This window comes from Acinonyx jubatus, chromosome D3 (assembly GCF_027475565.1).
Source record: "Acinonyx jubatus isolate Ajub_Pintada_27869175 chromosome D3, VMU_Ajub_asm_v1.0, whole genome shotgun sequence".
NCBI lineage: Eukaryota > Metazoa > Chordata > Mammalia > Carnivora > Felidae > Acinonyx > Acinonyx jubatus.
Genome location: NC_069392.1, coordinates 52,968,373 through 52,984,740, shown reverse-complemented (window position 1 = coordinate 52,984,740; position 16,368 = coordinate 52,968,373).

The window sequence follows — 16,368 nt, the reverse complement described above, 5'->3', positions numbered from 1 at the left end:
TTAGTTACCTTGTTGCCTTCTGGAAATCATCTAGACAAAACTCTCTCCCACTAATGACTGTCAAAACCCTGTCATTACAGTGTTAGAGCTTTCATAAGATAGTTCTCAATAGAAAATGAATTATATTTTATCAAATTCTCTTTTAGTTCTTGAATGATATCTCTTTATAAACATTTAAAATTTTTGCAACTCTGCATGCTAAAATGAAAATCTGCATGTCTAGAGTAGTTCCAATAAAAAATACATACTAGATGACTTTGTCATTAAAAAGACATAAAACCCAGAATTATCATAAAGTGACATTTCCATGTTTTTTACCATGAAAAAAGTTGGTGATGTCAATCTATTGACTATTTTAGGATTTCTAGTCAGGTACTAAGGAAACTAGGTAGTAGGAAATCCGTAGCTCCACATGTGTCTTTCAAATCACTGAGATCACCTCAGTAACATCCCTCACTCGCAGAGAGAATGGAAGGGAGTGGAGATGATCTGGGAAAGAGCTTGCAGGTGTGGAAGTGACGCTGTGGCCCACGTCTTGGCTGACTTTCTGACCCAGCATTTTCTCAATGCTGGTAAACATGGACAGATTACATGGAAACCATGTGGGCTGTTTTCTTAGAGCATATCAAATGGAGAGTTTTACCTATGGATTAAGGGTTACATTTAAAGAATGGGGCCTTTTCCCTATAATATTTAACAGACTTGTTTTTCATTATGCAATAAGATATTAAAACTTAAAGCAGTTTTGTCCTGCACCCAGCCTCTTGTTCCCTGTAAGAATTTGAGCTCAGTAGGAGTCTTTTGGATTCTCCTGCTTTCTTCAGTGGAAGCATGTGGGAAGATTCTGTACACTCTCTGTGGAGTTATTTATGTAATAGATTGTTCTGTGCAACTCACGGAACACCACAAAACAAAAACGTCAGCCGCAGACGCCAGCTTTCTGACAATGCCAATACCTGACCTAAGGGGTCAGTCACACCATAAACTTCTGATTATAAGGGTGAAAACTGTGGGGTGTAAATCAGGATCATCCCAACAGAGGAGTCGGAGATAAGAAAAAGGAAAGGAGAAAGAAAAGAGGGAGAAAGCTGGTGCAGGATGCATCCGAGCAGGATTATTTTGCATTCTCAGAGTTATCCAAGTATAATTGTGGAGGAAACTGAAAAGCAACCTTTAAATGTAGGTGGTAGAAAAACATAGTTTTTGAAGGGAGTTGCCTCCCTGCTCTGAACTGGAGAGTCTTGACAGCAAATGCTTGCTGGGGATCATGATTTAATAATTACAATTGAAAGGGTTGGTTAAGAATGACTGACTGGCATCACGAAACAAATGAAAGATGACGAGGGTGGATTTTGAGCTCCAAATCTCCCATGCCAGGGAAGCGTTCGACCCTGTCTCTGCCTGGGTGTGCCTGGGGCCTCCTCTGTTTGAGCCGTCATATTTCTAGCCATTCACCTATCATCTTCTGCATTTCATTGTTACCCTGTACTGATTCAAGACGGAGCCACAGTGGATTCTTTTATAAACGTGTTGTTTTTAGCTGTTGCCGAGAAGCCTGTCCCTCTGTAACAGCCTACGATAGACAGGCTCCCTTTTAACTGTATTTCCCCAGCTGAAGTGATATCTGTTACTAATTTGCTTCTGCACAAATGTGTGTCAGATAAAACCTTACAGAAGGGTCGGTCTTCTTGCTCAGCTGTACACCACAATGGGAGTGTGGATTATATAAAACATTCTGACATTTTGGCAGAAAGACAACAACTTGTAAAATGGGGCGGACGGGGTGGGGGGAGTGGAAATGAACCACTCTCTATAAATCATTGATTCTGTGTGATCCCATTAGATAATCCTTAGTGTTTCATGTCCACTCTAACAGATTAAACTTGAGATAAACTTGAGATGCTGCTAGGAGGCAGCATCTATAGAACATATATACTTTCAGGGGAATCCTTGGGTACGATTTTGTCTGTATACATGACTTACAAAGATTCATAAATACAGTAAGAAAATGTAATAAGACATACATTAAAGTTGTTTAAACATCAGACAGAAGGAAAATAGAATAAATAATCAACGGGCCAAAGAGTGAAGTCAGTACAAAATATATCCATGAAGTCATAAATATTTGCAAGTAATGAGCGCAAAGTAGTCTCTGAGCTTTCTAGTAGCCCCCATAAAGAAGCAACCATTGCAATAGTTCGGTCATTCCAGATTTATAATCCTGGACATGGCTAGTTAGAGGAATATACAGAATTTTATTCAGTGAACCTTCAAATATAACTGTTTCATGTTCAAATTTGTATACCCAATTCTAGGCATACTTTATCCCTGGCTGAAGAGGGAAAACTTAAACATTTATTGCATGAAAAGGTTAATACACATCCTAGGTCAAAATCTGGCAATAATGAGATAATAGCCTCCTAATATCTCCTTGAAATTCTTTAGCAGAATTCACTGTTTATGGTCACCTTATGGTCAATTCACCTATCTATGGTCATAACCAATTCGGAATGGTTCCCATCTAGACCCTTGCAGACCTTCTTTACTGGTTTGTTAAACATGTTTGTTTGTACTCAGTATTATGCAAAGAATCCAGAATTATTTTATTGGTATTTTATAAGTAACTGCTTGAGGATGGAAGTCCCCAAATCTTGTTATTCCAATTATAAATGTTAGTGCATTTTAATATATTATTATATATTACAATATCTATTTGGCAGATCCTTATTTTTAAAGTTTATTCTTCATAAGCATAAGATGGGAAGGTGCAAAGAAAACAGTGCAACACCATTTATAGTATGTGTATGTGCACTTATCTCTTAGAGTCATGAATTCATAATCTCATTCACATGTAAAACGTATATGGTTAAAATATGAATAACAGCGTGGAAGAGAAGGAAACAGGTCAGAAATACTGAGAAGGAAAAGAAAACAAATTTTAAAAATGTATTGTTCAAGCCATTTAGAGTAATATTTTGTTTCTGATTCTTTATCAAAAGCACAAAGCAGTTGCTGAATATGAGCATAATTGTATGTGCCTCTTTATTTGCAATAATTTTATTTTGGCATTTCGAATTGAATCACCCATTAAGATATTAGTTTAGTTGCTGAATGTATTAAATCATTTGAAGCAAATCATGTAAGGGGATAGACATGCTTCTGAAGAAATCTGTTCTGAGTAAGACAAGTGTACTTCATTTTAACGAGGCATTCACAAGTCCATTGCTGGATTCCAAAACATTTCCACTGTGTTGCATTCACACAACTAGTCTATAAATGTACCAATTTAGTTCTGACACATCAAGCATAAATTTGAGTTTGAAAGTCTCACTTGGCTGAGTTTTACAGGTGTCCATATTGTTCTATGATAAAAGGTGACATTCGGGCCATCATGGATAAGCGTGTGCTGTATCTTAAAAATGCTCACAATTTCCTTTTGTTCTGGTTCAGTTTTGGTGTCTAGATCATCTTGCACCTATTAGCAATTTCATTTCACCATCATGCCTGTACAGTAGTATATTTCACAGACAGGGTGTTAGCTGGATATATTTCATCCAGACTCTACGTATTTTGCCCAACCAACGTGTCAGAGCACTAGACCTGGCTTAGAGGTCACTTTTGTAATCCGTGAGGAAAATAAAACATGGGAGCTCAGTAGCACACACATCCACAATCAGCAGTAGTCTTCTTCTCTGATAGAGATTGCAACTTATGAAAGAGAACATGCAGAGTATTTAAGAGAAAAGAGCTAACCAGCCAGATCAGCCAAATAAACCCTGGTGATTGCTGGAGTGAGAGATCACATCCAGACTGACCTCATGTCCAGTCATGAGTTATATAAGTATTTCTGGAATGTTAAATGGAGAAAAAAAAATGACCAGGAAGGAGCAAGAGATAGCACTAGGGCAACGATATAATTTATTACTAAGACTAGAACAATTATGATCATAAAAGAGGGTGATACTAACAATTACACTGGGAAAACAAACATAAACCAGAACTGTCCTAGGAAAACTGGAATGCATGATGCCCCCTGGACAGCATCAGCCCAGTAACTTGGAAACCTGACCAAAAAAAAAGTACAGTCCTTATAAATCAGTAAACCATGAGAAATCTAAGTTTAGGACTGCACTGGGGAACAGGAAAGTCAGTATGATTAGTAATATTTGGGGAAATAGTTTCAGTTGCCTATAATTGAAGAGTTGCCTATAATTGCCTATAATTAGAATCGGAAACTCCTACCAGTGCAAATGAAGATACCCTGGGAGGTAAACAAAGTGAAAGTAAATAAGGTCCTTACTTCTTCCACTTGGGGTATATTTGGTATTAACTCTTTCTGGCCACTAGGGGACCACTTAGTACTTTGCACGTTGCCTTGAACCGCTTTATACCATTCTGCTCATAGACTAAAGAAAGACCACCGGATGCTAATTATGTCAGGGTCCTGTGTCATCTCTTGCCTATACAGCACATGCTGGTAATTGATTATATGATAGTGTTGCCTAGGGGCTTCAAGTGTCTTAGTTTGGTTTGTTCCAACTCACGGACTTCTTAGATGTGTCTGAAATCTTTGGCATATCCAGCCAAATGCCTGGGCAGAGCTTCACACAGTAAGAATTGGATCCGTATTTTTCTTTTTTTGATTTGGATAACAGCCCTGTCTGGGAACTTCCCTAGCCCTTCCCTAACTATTGAACTCTGATTTCAGGTAATAATTTGAGTTTAGAAATAACAAAAAAAAATTAATTACAATTATTACATACCTACTAGTTACCAAGTGCTGTGTATTTATATCTGAACACTTTTTTCTAATCCTATAATTTCTCCCAAGAAAGAGGTTTTTTTTCCTCTCATATTAGAGATGAAAAAACTGAGACTTCGGTTGAATTTCTTACCCCAGGTCTAAGACTATACAAATGGGCCAAAGATGAAATTTCAATCATTGTCCTAAGTTTATACGATTTCACCTGTCCCACAACAGAAAGGGAGAAAAGACAACTAGTCACCTGGTTCTCGTCATGATGTCCATGAATCCTTTTTTTGTTTTTTTAATATATGAAATTTATTATCAAATTGGTTTCCATACAACACCCAGTGCTCATCCCAAAAGATGCCCTCTTCAATACCCATCAACTACCCTCCTCTCCCTCCCACCCTCCATCAACCCTCAATTTGTTCTCAGTTGATGTCCATGAATCCTAATCTCCAAGCAGAAACGCACAGAATTGTCTCACTGAGAATTTGCTATGGACTCTGTACAGAAAAGCCTACACCGTGACATCTGCCTCACAAGCCCCTGCACATCTTCCATCATCACCTGCTGAATGGGGAATTCAGGCTGTCATCCTGGAAAGTAGCTCTGTGCCACCTTAGACACAGAGTTACCAAGGCACGGGTGGAATGCTAAGGCATCAGCACTCTCAAAAATCTCACTGCCTGACATTATTTGATGTGCATATTGGACATTTTGTTTGATTGTTTGTAACTCTTTTAATTTTATTATAATTTTATATAGTTTTTATCTACAGTATGATACATAGATGATAGATGATAGATGATCGGTAGGTAGGTAGATATAGATAGATAGATAGATAGATAGATAGAGATAAATGATAGTTTGCTTCAAGGCTTATGCCATATGTCTAGTGACAGGTCACTTCATGTGAAAATTCTGAAGCAAGCACACCCACTAACCTCGAGTATTACACTGTCATTATAGTCACTATACTGTGACTTTTTTAAAGATTTAAAGTAAAGCCATGAAAGGATAAGATCATATCTTATTCATCTCTGAATTCCCAATCCTCAGCATACCTTCTGGCACATACTTCCTGACAAACAGCAATTTAAAAAGAGAGAAAAAAAAAAGTGCCACCCATCTATCACCTGAATGCCAATGTCATTTCCAGTGGAAAATCCAGTGCCTTCCCCTGAAATTTCCAGCGAGGCCTCTAGCTACAATTTCTTCTTGAAAATACTTGCCTACAACAACTTCTGTGCCCTGCATGGGGCATCTGCTCTTTTACCTCTGCCCCGAGATTGACCCCAATAGCCTTTCCACAGAGATGTTTTATATCCTAGCAACACAACCACAAACCATTAAAATTGAATATTAGATATCCTTGAGCTGACCAGAACTGCAACGATGTTGCCGTGTTTCCCTGTCATCAGTTCTCTCTTGTCTACTCTCTGTTCTGGGCACTGGAAGCGTCTGTTCGTTTCTAGTAGACAGCATTTGAGCTATTTCTTTTGTTTCCTTTCCTCTGGCTATTCCAGGTGCTAAGGTATCACCTGCAGTCCTAAGGGATATACAGAATTATTTTCAGAGATTAAAGTCTTTGCCAACTCTTAAGATAAAATATAAGTTTTAATCTCACAATGCAAGGAAGGAAAGAAAGGAATGGGAAGACAGAGGGGGAAAATGAGGACAGCAGAGTGGGGAGAGGACTATGGAAGCCACTTACAGCCCGTGGCTGCTGTGTAAGTATGCAGGGAAATTGTGTTTCAGTCTCAAAAGTATGATAAGCCTCTTACTAAATCATATAGCTGACTTGGGGAACAGGCTTCCTTTCTTTCTTTCTGTCCCTGCCTCCTGCTCCTCTGTCTTTAATGACATGGGATCAACATAACAGCACATACTTTAAGTACACACACGGATTTTTCTACATATGTAGACACCCGTGAAACTGTCATCTCAATCAGCAGAACGAATGTAGCCACCATCCCAACACCTCCCCAGCCCCTTTGTAAACCCATTAGACCTTACCCTGTCCTCAAGAAATCACTCATCTGCTTTCTGTCACTATAAATTAGTTTGCATTCTCTAGGATTTCATATAAATGAGATCGTATAGTATTAACTCTTTTTTTCAGTCAACATAATTATTCTGAGATCCATCATGTTTTCCATACATAGATAGTTCATTGTTTTTCTTTGCTGTGGAATTCCATTGTATGCATATATCAATATTTGTTCATTTGTTCACCTATTCATGAATATTGAGGTTATTTCCAGTTTGGCTATTACAAACAAGACCAATAAGAATGTGATATGTTTTCATTTTTCCTGGGTAAATATCGAAAAGTGGAATGGCTGGATCATATGACAGGCAAGCATTTAACATTTTAAGAAACCACCAAACTGTTTTCCGAAGTGGTTGTACCATTTCGTGTCCCCGCCAGCACTATATGAGAATTCTAGTTCCTCTGCATCCTTGTCTATATTAAGTATGGTCAGCCTTTGAAATTTTAGCCCTTCTGATAGTTGTGTGATGGTATCTTGTGGTGCTTTTAACTTGCAGTTCCCTCATGTCTAACGTTGTTCAGCATTTTTTCACATGCTTATATGCCATCCATGGATCTTCTTTGGTAAGCTATCTGTTCAAATGTTTGCCCATTTTTAATTGGGGTGTTTGTTTTCTCATTATTGGATTTTAAAGTTCTTTATCTATCCTAGATTTAATTCTTTAACAGATAAAAGCTTTGCAAATATTTTCCACCAGTCTATGGCTAGTCATTTCATTTACTTAACAGTGTCTTTTAAAGGGCAGTTGGGTGGCTCAGTCAGTTAAGCACCCAGCTCTGGAGGTCATGATCTCACAGTCATGAGGTAAAGCCCCACATCGGGCTCTGTGCTAAGTGTGGAGCCTGTTTAAGATTCTCTCTCTCCCTCTCCCTCTGCCCCTCTCCTGCTCACACTCTCTATAAAATGAAATGAAATATGAAATGAAATGAAATGAAATGAAATGAAATGAAATGAAGTGAAAGGCATAAGTTTTTAATTTTAAAGAAGTATAAATTATCAATTTGTTCTATTATGGATCCCCCCTTTTTTTGGAAATATATAAGAGATCTTTACCTACACCAAGGTCACAAAATTTTCTCCTTTGTTTTCTTCCAGAAGTTCTACTCTTTTAGATTTTGTGGTTAGTTTTATCATCCATTTGACTTATTTTTTTATATATTATAAGAAGTATGAGCCAAAGTTCATTTTTTGTGTAGGGGTCAAAGTTCATTTTTTTGTTTATGGATATCCAGGCTCTTGGCTGACAAGAATATTTTTCTCCACTGAATTGGCATTATACTTTTGTCAAAAATCAGTTGTCCATAGACCCTCTAATTGTTTCATTGCTCTATTGTCTATCTTGATACTAATACCACACTGTCATAATTTCTGTACCTTTATAAGTCCTAATATTGAAAGTGTTCTCCCACCAACTTTGTTCTTTTTTTCCCACATAAGTGTTAAAATCAGCTTTTCAATATTTACCAAAAAAAAAAAAAAAAAACCCCACCATGATTTTGATTGGAATTGCATCAAATTTATAGATCAATTTTGGGGGGACTAATACCTAAATAATATTAACTCATTCAACCCATGAAGAGTACATCTTTTCGTTTATTTATATCTCCCTTAATTTCTCCCAAAAGTATTTTATTGTTTTTAATGCACAGGTCTTTCATATATTTTGTCAGATTTATCTCTTAAGTATTTTACATTTTTCATGCTATACTATAATACATGAGATATTTTTAATGTTCAGTTGTAAGAGTCTATTGTTAATATATTCAAATACATTTGCATATAAATCTTATATCCAGAAATCTTGCAAAAGTCACTTATTATTTAGAGTTCTTATAGATTCTATGTGATTTTGTATACAAATAATCATGTGAAAATGCAAATGAAAGTTTTACTTCTTCCTTCCTTATCTGGATAACTTTTCTTTCTTTTTCTTGCTTGACTCCACTGGCTTGAATCTCCAATTAGATTTTTTTTTTTTTTGCTTTTTTTGTTTGTTTGGTTTTAATTTATTTTTTTTAAGAGAGAGTGTGTGCACTTGCAAGCATGGGGAGGGACGGAAAGAGAGTAAGCAGGGCTTCATGCGCAGCATGGAGCCTGATGTGGGGCTTAATCCCACGATGCTGAGATCATGACCTCAGCCAAAATCAAGAGTCAGATGCTTAACCAACTGAGCCACCCAGGTGCCTCTCCAATGCATTGTTGAATAGAAGTGGTGAGAGTAAGCATCCTTGTCTTTTTCCTAGTTCTAGGAGGAAAACATTCAGCCTTTCATCATTAAGTGTGTTAGCTACTGTCATCAGATTGAGTACATTTCTAATCCTGGTTTCCTGAGAGGTTTTGTTTTTTCCTTAATGCGGAATGATTTTGTTGGATTTTGTCAAATACTTTTTCTAGTGAGATGATCATAAGCATTTTCTTTTTTGGATATGGAAATGTCAAACCACCTTTGAATTCCCGTGGTCAGCCCTGCTTGGTCATGATGTATTATCCTTTATGTGTGTGTGTGTATGTGTATATACATATATGTATACATATACATATATGTATATACACACATATATATAGTTGGATTTTATTTGTTTAAATGTTATTTAGAATTTTTGCATCTGTGCTCATGAAAAATATTGGGCTATCATTTTCTTTCCTTGCAATATCTTTGATAGGTGCAGGCTAATTCTGACCTCATAAAATGAATTGGGAAGTAACCTCTCCATTTTAAAGGGAAAAAACATACACCCACAGTATTCTGATTTTTGGAGCCATAAATATCCAATCCTCCATGTTTAAAAGGAGTTATTTTGTGATCTCCTTTTCTTTTACGTATTTCTCATATGATATGCTCTCCAGAACCTGACTTTTATGCTCTTTATCTTGAAAAGTGACAAACTTCTACACTCCTTCTTAAAAATGGGACTCTGAGGAGAACACAGCTTAGCAACATTTTCTTACCACTTTATTGAACAGTAGGACTTTCACATCCTTTAGTCTTGTCATTTAACTTTTATTAATGCAGCCAAAGATGGCTTTACTACAAACTAAATCCTTTTCCATCATCACTGCCATAAAGCCATGTTATAATGTCACAACAAGAGCCCAAATGAAAGGATCCTATCCTTCTATCCTTGAGAGTAAACTTTACTATGCCTTTATCCAAATAGAGAAGGATTCTTCTTAAAACACGCATGTGAGACAGATCTAAGGAATGCAAACCTCTTACCCTTTGGCTGGTGACTACAACCAAATAAAAAAAAATCTATGAATACAAAGAAAGCCTTTTGTTGGGAAGTCCTCCAAGGTGGCCTTTATAAGAAGCCTTGGACAGCAAGTTACTAGCCAAAGACCAGATCTAGGCATCATGAGAAAATTGGAGGCTAGGTGTGATTGGACAACTGTAGGTATTGGCACCAACAGAACAATTCTTTTCTCTTGTTTGTATGAGTCTTTTGATTTAAAACAATAATATTTGTTACTTGTACTTTGACCTAAGTAAATCAAAAAAAGACTGGCTTGATAGGAAAAGAGACTCTTATTCAGTGTCTCAGGAGTAGCATACTTTATCTTGAGACGATTGGTAGTAACTGTCTCCTAATTACAGGCTGTATGCCAATAAGACATGGAGCAACTAAGATGAGAAATTCAAGAGTTAACTTTTATCTCAAATTTACTGACCTTTGGTAGACCATGAGCTGTAAAGAAATTTAACAGAATATTTGGTAAATAATAGATAATGTATAAGTGTTTGCTACATAAGCGAGTAAGTAACTAACATAACAACAAAGTGACAGAATGAATGAATGGGTCGGTCCTGTCATCATCCAGGATACAGGGACAAAGAAACAGATGGTACCATCAAATTAGAGCAATTCAAGGAGGGCTTATACACAAGCACCGATTACAAAGACATGAGTAAGCTATAGCAGAAACAAAGGATGGTGCAGAAATCCTGGGCCAATAGTAGTGAAGCTATTGCCACCTCCAGACCTAAAGGAGAGGGAGAAGGCATGGAAGCCCATTGATGTAATCTGTACAGATCAGCCTACCAAAGCAGAGAGTGGGGAGGAGAAGGGTGGAGAGAGGGTCTCAAAGAATAAGCAGAGGATATTCATTACAAATAGGCTTTGCACCAGGCCTAAGAGCAATCAGCTTCAGAAAAGGAATGCTACCAATGCAACAGGTTGATCTTCAAGCTGTGGAAGGAGTGTCTAAATAAGCTGATATAAACAGGCATAAAAGAAAATATAGCTCAAATGGTGTCTGGGGCACAAGGACACCAAAATGTTAATAATACTCCCTCAGAAAAGTGTCTGACCTCAAATTTACCAAAGACCAGTTTTCAAGCAGGTCAACTGTAGGGATTCGATACCTTTCCTCTGATAGCAACCAGGAGGTGGTAGAGACCAATAAAGGGAACTTTAAAAATGGTCCTGAGTTGGTATACTGTTAATCATGTTAGTATACTGTTGGTTATTTTTTAACTAAAAAAAAAAGTTCTTTTAAAACCTAATTTCTTAAACCATTGTCAAAGTGAGAATTCTGAACTAAAAAAGAACATAAGAGTCCACTGTACTGGTATCCAAAATCAAAGTCTCCTCCAGGCAAATTTACGATTATGATTTAATATCAGACAGGCAGTGGCCTCTAATCTCTCAGCTCATGCCTTTCCCCTTTTACTCATGTTAGTGTAGTGATAAATGATGTCGAATTTCTGAGAGAGAGAGAGAGAAAATTATGCCCAATATAAAAAGTGGTTGAAAAAGCTGATTACAGAGTCATTAGCCCCTGTGGGCTCATTTTATTGCTATAAAGTCATCATTCAAGTAGACATATATTTAGCTTCTGTGGCCTTCGTTTGTGGTAAGCAAAATAATGTCAGACAAAAAAAGGGAGCCCAAGTTCAAACTTCCTATTTTTAGTGATGTGACAACCAATTTGCTAAATTAGAAAAGCCCAGTGCAGAAGCAGAGGAATGTCATCAGTTTGCATTCCTTGAACTGTGTGCTGCTCAGACCGCATCTAGGGACAGGTTTACTCCTAGATCACATGTTCTATTTGGAACACTTGGAATCCAACATGTGGCCAGAAAAAGGTACCAAAGATGGTGAGGAGCTTATACACACCTTGACACTGAGAAACAGTTGAAGGAACTGGACATATTTAGTCTAGGAAATAGAAGCCTATATGGAACAAAAAGTCTTTTGATTTAATTTTTGGACTTACTGTGGAAAACAGATCGATTTATTCTCTAGCTAGTTCAAATAATTTATGGAAAAACACTTCCAATTCAAGGTGAAACATTTATTCATTCATTCATTCATTCATTCATTCAATATTTATGGACCAAATATAATTTTTCTATTATTGTGCTAGGTTCTAAAAGCTAAAGAAGAATTTATCAGCAAACACTGATTTTAAAAATTGTGAACTCTAGGGGCACCTCGGTGGCTTAGTCGGTTGAGTGTCTGCGTTCCGCTCAGGGCATGATCTCACAGTTTGTGGGTTCAAACCCCACGTCAGGCTCTGTGCTGACAGCTCAGTACCTGGAGCCTGCTTCAGATTCTGTGTCTCCCCCTCTCTCTCCACCCCACCCCTGCTTGTGCTCTGTCTCTCTCCCCCTCAAATAAATAAACATTAAAAAAAATTTTTTTTTAAATTGGGGAACTCTTACTTGTGGGTCTGTAATCAAACACTATCTGTGAGTGGTAGTATAGAAGGCAGAATGTTCGTGTTTCTTATTTTAATGTGCACACAAATCACCTGGGAAACTGAATATCCACAGGTTCTAATGCAGTAGATCTGGGCTGGGGCCTGAGATTGTACATTTCCAGTAAGTTCCCTGTTGATCCAGACGCTGCTGGTCTGTGGGCCATTCTTTGATTTAGCACAGCATTAAGGTCATTGCCTCTCCTATATTCTCTGATTTTAGTGAGACTCAGCGGACCTATTTTGTGTCATCTCAGATGTGATGTGTCGCCTTTCAGATAAAGAAACAAAATTAGAAGACGTTTTTGGTCAGACATCTGTCACTAGAAGAGTGAGGTTTGGTGCTGCATCCCACTTTGCAACTGCATCCTGGTTAAGCTGTTTTGCCCACCCTTTTAGTATAAATTGCAAGCCATGTGAAAAGAACACACCAGTACACAATCTCCATTCAAAATCTTAGTTCTGAGCTACTCTCCTTGACCTTTGCTCATGTTCATCCCATCCCGTCGTAGTCCATCTTATGCTCTAATTCCCTAGTACTGAAATTTTGTTTGCCCTTCAGAAGTGACATTTAGGGCTTTTTTTTTCAGGTTCAACCGTGGAGTACTTCAGCAATGATCTTGGTATCTTCCCTATTACTTTTTACCCTCTGTGAGGACCCAGGCTTCTCAGTAAACATTCTTGCCCTTCAGCTCAGAATCAGTCTCCTTAAAACAGTGTCTGCCACTATCCTGAGTAGGAATTGAATACATTGAGGCTATTGAGATCAATTTGCCATCTCAGGTGGCCCAGAATGATTGCAGATTTCCAGAAATTATTAGGAAGGTGGAGTTTATCCAATATAATTTCCAAACACAGTCTATTTTTTTCTGTAAGTGAAAAAGTCTGAGGAGAATACTGATGAAACTGATACTAGAGATTCATCTAAGTAATGATAGTTACAATCCTTGGGCAGGATGATTCTTCAGAAGATAAACTAAGAGTTTACAAGTTTAGAAATGTATTCCATTTTATAGGCAAACTCTCCAAATTACCTCTTATCAAAAATTCATCCTTAGGTGTTTCCATACGGTTTTAATAAATTTGACTACTAAACTGAATAAAAGACACTAGAAAAACATACAATCATTGAGAGAAACTGGAGTGAATTTAATAAGAATGAGCTAATTTTAATCAGTCTAAACAATGTCTCTCAATTTGCAGAATATATTCAAATAGAGCAACCCAGAGGGGTGGCCATTCCCTCTCATATTTATGCCCACCATCTATGAACTATGACAGAATTTCTTGTCTGAAGACTCCCCTCACACTAATAACTTGTATTCTGTTATTTGCTATGTATTAGACTTGGTTCCCCCCCTGCCAAAAAAAATTATAAACTCTTACAGGTAAAGCCTTTGTTTGATTCTTCCTTTGAATTTTCCTCAGCACTGGGCAGTAAACAATACTTATTGTTTTATTAACAAGTATAAACAAAACTTATTGTTTTATTATTAAAGATGTTAAAACAAATTATTTTGCCTGCAAGAGATATTACATCTGCTTTCCATTTGGTAAGAAGTGAGTCACTTGGAACTCGTGCTCAGGGGGCAGAAAATTGTAAATATGGCAGAGACATTTTGGACTACTGTTTTGAATTCTAGAAAAAAAGGCAAGGCAAAGATTCTCTGGGACAAATGTGTGCAGTCAACTGGGTTAGAGGAAGGAGGCTGGGCAGGGTCTTTACTGTCATTTCACCATATTGCCTGTGGTATCCACTGCTTCAAAACTACTATGACCCCTACTTGCACATAAAAACAAAAGGGTGTGAGGACACCTTGCTACTAAGGCGTTCAAGAAGAAAGACAGGTGTGTGTCTTATATGTACCATGTTTGTGTGGTGATCATTTGAAATACTTCAAAATCTGTAAGGATTTGTGACCCTGTAAGGAATCAGTAGCCATGTGCTTTCCTGTTTCTCTTTTCAGAACAAAGTTGTGTCATTCTCCTTCCCCATCTTTTTCTTCTGTGATTCCTCAGCCCATGCCTTAAAAAAAATGTTTATTTATTTATTTTGAAAGAGAGAGAGAAAGAGTACATATGAGTGGCGTAGGGGCAGAGAGAGAGGGAGAGAGAGAATCCCAAGCAGGCTCCACATTGTGCTCAGCTGTGGTCTCCCACAACTGTGAGATCATGACTTGGGCTGAAATCAAGAACTAGATACTTAACCAACTGAGCCACCCGAGCGCTTCTTAGCCTGTGCCTTTATGTGAGCCTTGGGCTCCATGGTATATCTGTGCCAGCTTGGCCAGGCCACTGGGTGCCAATATTTGGCCAAACATTACTCTGGATGATGTTCACTCTTCCTGTATCAACTTGACTGGACTACCCTATGCAGATATTTGGCCAAACATTATTCTGGATGTTTCTGTGAGAGTGTTTTTGGATAAGATTTAAGTTGGTGGACGTTGAGTAAAGCAGATTACCCTCCATAGTGTAGGTGGGCCTCAATCAATCAGTTGAAGACCTGATTAGAACAAAAGACTGACCTCCCCTAAGCAAGAGAGAATTCTGCTGCCGAAGCCTTTGGACTTAAACTATAATGTCAACTTTCCCTGTTCTCCAGTCCAATGACCCACTCTGCTGATTCTGGCAGCCTCCATAATCACTTGAGTCAATTTCTTAAAATCTCTCTCTCTCTCTCTTTCTCTCTTTCTCCGTACATACACACTCTCTCACCTCCTATTGGTTCTGTTTCTTTGGAAAACCCTCACAAATATAGGCTTCTTTCACTGTGACATTTGGAAGTTTGCCCTTTCTCACATAACCACAATGGCCACAAACCATTAAAAGAAACTCAAACGATCAAATGAAGAAGGTACTGACATGAAAGTAGCCTATCCTCAGTTTCCAAACAGACTGCAGCACAGTGCAGATAAAGGAAACAAACGGCTGGATAAACTGGAAAACTTCCAGTATTTTCCCCACCGTGACAGAAAACTTCTTAGACAAGCCTCTGTATTTCAGGAGTTAAACTTCCACTTCTGTCTGTCAGGACATGAAGACTGTTCTGTTGAACTTGGTAAGAAATGGATGATTGAAGGGGGTAGGCTGTTCAGTTAATAAGGATGTCAGGGAAAACTGGGGTCCCAGAGCTTTTAAAATGGAGAATACAGAACTGAAAAAGTGAGCAACAGCAATCAAATGGAAGAAGGTCCTAATTTTAAGACAGAAGCAACAGAAGCTATAAGCATGCTTCATAGGAAACCTGGAAATTCACTGGTGAATCTCAGCCACGGCATTCTACTCTACTTTCTTTAATTTGATCTCTGTCCACCACTAGAGAGCAAGGGTGATATTTTTTCATGTTTACAGGCCATAGCATACAATCATTTTTCCAGTTCCCCACTGTCTAAAAACAATTGTTTCTCTGACAAAGACCATTATTGACTATAAAAATTCAGCAACAGAGAAAAGAATAAATTTCAAACAGTTGTACTTTTCTGATGAGTAATGTATAGAAGGATTTCCTCTACAAAGTAGGAGGTCTCTTCATAATCTTTAAGTGGATGTTGGACAGTTTCTCAGCAAGTGTATTTCATTTCTTCACAGTTTCAAAAACCATGAAATCCTTAGTCTTCCAACTGCTGACTTCGAATTTGTCTGTAATTCAACACATCTGTGATTATCTCTGGACAGGGAAAACAATAAAAGAAGTGAAACCACTGAAAAGTCCACTTACACTCCCAAGTGCCCTTACAACTTGCAACTTGTCCTAGTACCTCTCCTTTCCCCATCCTTTTTTTTTTGTCTCCCAAACAGTGATAAGCCCAAGGTTACATATTATCTACAGTTTTCAAATCAATATTACCTTATATCACTATT